This window comes from Geospiza fortis, unplaced genomic scaffold, assembly GCF_000277835.1.
Source record: "Geospiza fortis unplaced genomic scaffold, GeoFor_1.0 scaffold396, whole genome shotgun sequence".
Taxonomy (NCBI): Eukaryota; Metazoa; Chordata; class Aves; order Passeriformes; family Thraupidae; genus Geospiza; species Geospiza fortis.
Genome location: NW_005054345.1, coordinates 923,785 through 928,251, shown reverse-complemented (window position 1 = coordinate 928,251; position 4,467 = coordinate 923,785). Strand labels below are relative to the sequence as shown.

At 36.4% G+C, this 4,467-nt stretch overlaps 1 protein-coding gene across 1 annotated transcript in view; it reads left to right on the top strand.

The window, feature by feature from the left end:
• Positions 1 to 4,467, top strand: part of FAF1 (Fas associated factor 1) — a 146,801-nt gene that overhangs the window by 76,984 nt on the left and 65,350 nt on the right. The window lies entirely within an intron of this gene.

The following is a 4,467-nucleotide window of genomic DNA, read 5'->3' as shown; positions in this document are numbered from 1 at the left end:
TGAAATCAGTGAGGGGTCACCACCAGGGACAGAATCCACTGACTCAGAATTGCCCACAAATTCATGAAATCGTGGGACTTACCTGCAGTATCCCATTAAATATTAGTCTTGCTTCCTTGCATGGTCATCCTTACAGTGTGTTTTACAGCATGTCTTTCAGTTTCCTTCTGCTAGTATGTTCCCAGTGCCAGCTAGTGAGGTCTGCCTTTCTTTAGAAAAAAACCCAGCCAATCCACTAAAAAAATGACTAAATGGGTGAAATAATTATGTAGTTAGGTTGTATGTAGATTTTGTGACCCGAGAAAAATGTAGAAAAATTAAGTTTTTTATTGAACCTGATCATTCTATAAAGTGCAAATGGATTTGGAGTTTGCTTTCTTACATGTTGCCATTATCTGCCATTCCTGTCCATTTCTGCTCTCCTTGTAAAGGGAGAATTGCTCTTTGAATATCACTGCTCCTTTTTTTGCTCTGAGTCAAGGATTTATGGTAATTAAAAATAACCCTAAAAGGCAAAAGCTGTCTGAATTTCCAGTGTACTTGTAAAGTATAGCTGTGGTGGTGTTTGCAGAAACAGTATTTAAGTTTGAGAAAGGTGGATAAATCTCAGTCCATGTATTCAAGGGCATATCTGAGCTGATAGACATAAGGTCTGAAATAACAGAATGGTGTCATGTGGTAATTACAGGCTTTGAAATGTGGATCCATTTTAACATTTTATTAGTTTACATTAGCCCAAAAAAGAATTGGAAACTCAACACTTCTAATCTGTTTTCCCACAGCTGTTAGGTTTTCATGTAGTTTTCCCCTCCTTTTCTTCTGAATAGGATACCTCACATATGTAAAACTCATGAATCTGCTTTAAGTCTTTTTTTACAAGTGACATTGTTGCAGGTGAATTTTTCCCCTTTTCATCTTTAATGAAATTGGTGAATGTTGAGTCATCTGCTCTGAAGCAGACGAGTCCTCAAAGCTCACTGCTCGAGTCGGGTGGCGCTGGAGCTTGTCAGCTGTGTAAACAGATTGGAGCGTGTTGCCAACAAAAATACAATTAATTTCTGTCTAAAATTAGAGGCTGTAGCTTACTATTTATAAAGATTTAATGATAGCAATGACTATCTATGCTTCTGTGATCTGAACTTTTTTTTCCCCCAAATTAGAAATATTTGGTAATAATTACTTGAGTTCAGTGACAAATTTTTAAGATCACTTTTTCCATCATGAGTTTTTAATTTGCTGTCTTGTAGGGTACCCCATTGCAATTAAGGAGTTAAAGAAGGACTTGATTAAAATACTTTTTCATTTGCATGTTATGCAGCATAAGAAATACTTTGTAATACCACAGGAGGTTTTTTCAGTGCAGTTCTCGTTAACCTTTGGCTTAGCAAACAGGACAACTAAATAGACTTGGCATAATTGGATTCCTGTATCATCTTGAGTCTCTTATGAACCTGCCAGACTACAGTCTTCTGACATTATCAGGAAATTTAGTGGAGTCAATAGTAATTTAAAACATTGTTGCTTCATCTCCCTTCAGAGTTAAGATATGTTCTCTGCTTGTACTACTAATGGAATATGGGATACTGTATGAATTGTCAATAACTCTTTCAGATCTTGCTCACACTTTCACCAGGGAAATGGGTATCAAAACCTCCCCATGCAGGAGAATGTTTTTGTGCTGTGACAGTTTGATTGTGGGAAACAAGGCGTACACAGGCCGTGCAAATCTCATTTCACCATTCAGCAAGGACAAGTTTTAGCTTTTATTGAGCCTGAATAACTTTAATGCCACAAATTATATCTGTTCTGCTCATTAAAGTTCAAGGTAAATGGATGAGTTTTAACTCATTCTCTTTTTTTTAAATGCGTTTACGTAAGTAAAACTTAAATATATTCAAAATGTTAACTTATCTATTTTTGCACATATAGCATCAAGTGATACAGTGAAGCCTTGAAAATAATCCTAGAAAGTAAAAAGCCATAATTTTAATTTACTTTAAATACATTCACAGTATGTTCTCAATTTTTATTTTGGCTTTTGTAATAATCTTAGCATTGCAGAATTTAAAAGATGAGAGGATGCTAGAATAATTTAGTAACATTTCTGAAATTTATTCAATTTTTTTTTTTGCTCTCTTGGCCGAACTTCTAGACTCCACTGGTAATTACCACTAGAGTCAAGTGGAATGAGCAATTTTCAAATATGTGATCACTGTAAAAAAAAGATCTCAGATCACCTGTAGGTGATGTTTTAGTTACAGGTTTTACATGGAAACATTGTGATTTTATTAATATGTATGGGTGACTTTTTGGGTGTTAGTTTTACATATTAGCAGTAAAACTCCTTTTTCCCCATGAGGTCACAGGGTTTTGATTTATTTCAGTAGGATGAGTTGTTGTCTGTGATGTTTCAGTGGTTTTTTGGTAGCATAGAACAACACCCAGTAGAGGAAGAAGGAGGGAGGTTGCTTTCTTACTGCTTTTTTTTCTTGTTATTTAAGCTACAGGTTTTTTTTTCAATTAGTTTATTGTTTTTAGTCATTTCAGCACTGCAGTGAGAAATCTGCTTTGTTGTGAGTAATGACGGTGACCTTGTCAAAATGGAATGCATTTCTGCATCAAAAAGATGTAAAAGTTCCTAGGGTGAGGTTTGAGGAGGGGAAAGGGGAGAGAGGCAAAGCCAGAAGATGAAGTGCCTGGTGTTGTAACTGTGCCCTGGCACAGGGATCACATCCAGGGGAGCTCAGCATCCCACCTCCCCCTGCTGCCGGGAGCGCTCTGTTCCCACAGTGCTGCGCTTGGTCAGACCTTCAGTCCTCCTTTCACATCAGCTAACTCCACTGCTCTGTGGTGTAGGTGAGCCACTGGATGCTTGTTTGGGCAGCAGTAGGTGCACACTGCCAAGTTTCTCTGCTGTGGGGCTGAAGAGTCACATTTCAGGCAGGACAAATGTGTTGCCGCTGGCATGTTGAGGGTCTGCATCATCCCTTGGGAATACAACCACCTTTATTTCCTGTGAACAGGACCACCTTCCCTTCCCTGGTGGCTGGAGCAGATGTGGTTGACATTCCTTAGCTGAATTTAATGGAGAATTCTGGGCTATAAAAAAACTCAAATGCTTATGGATGGTCTAATTAGCATTGCTGTGTTTCATTGCTAAATACTAAGCATGGCATCTGCACAAATAGAAATTAAGAATGCTGGTAAATAAGGTTCTCCTACAAAGTGAAACCATTTATGACACTTTTTGGCTGATCTCCAGGTTTTTGAAGAGGTTGAGTATTAAGCATCTGAGTAATTAGTATTTGGGAGTATATATTTCTTTCCCTTTCCAGGTCTTAACAGTTCTTAACAGAAAGTTCATTACCACATGCTGTCATTGTGATATGAAAACAAGTTGTGAGGTTTACATTTGCTGGCTGTTTAATTGTAATGGATGCCATGTCTGCATTTACTGCATCATTTGGAGTCTTCCCTCTGGAACTGATTGAGTAAAGAATGAATAGTCCTGACAGAGCAAGTGCCTACTATTCAGAAGTGTAAAATTTGCTGTATTTGAATTAAAATACATACCTCATTAGAAAATATTCTCCTTTTTTCCATGTAATAATATAATAATTATACTTCATTGTCTGTAATGTTAATTACTTTGTGTGTTACTTTCATTTTGTGATTCTCATCAATCACTTGCAGTAGAGTAGTAGACTGGATTTGGCAGGATCCTTTATTTTAGGTACATGGAAGAATACTTGAAGTCTGTTTCATTGTGTGGGTTCAGGAATATGATAGAGTTTCAATTTAACATTTATACTATAATCTCAATTCAGTAATGAGAATTTTTAGACAGACCTCTCAGTCTTGGAAGTTTGTGGTAATCTATGAAGCAGCATATTACTCATCATTAAGAAATATAAAAGTAACTGAGTAATTTAATGGACAGGTCCTAAATGTCTTTGTTTTAGATAACATTCTGACTTTGATTTATGGCTTGCTTGGATGCTTTTATGTGGATTGGAGTATGATGAATTATGATGTTCTTTCCCCAGAAAAGCTGAGGACGATACTATGGGTCCTTCATCACTTTTTTAACCTCACCCCCTTGACTATTTTCAATTTAGAAAAGTTAAGATAAAGTGATTTGAACTAATTTCATGTATGTAAAAATTACCATGTCGGGGATAATCAGTTCTTTGTTAAGTTTTTACTGTTTTGTCACAGGAGAATTTATTTAGGATTGTCCAATTTTAAGACACAAGATAAGTCAATTGGAGTGACTTACACTTATCCTGTTGGTTTTGGGAAGGGTTCATTTCCTCACTGTCTGATAATGAGTCTTACAAAGTGCCAAAAATTTTACTTGTATCTTTATAGTAAAGCCTATTGTACATGATATTAAAAACTTCAACTGAGTCTAGTACTTGTGATTAAAAAAACCCCTCAAATAATAACACCCCCCTCAAAAAAACA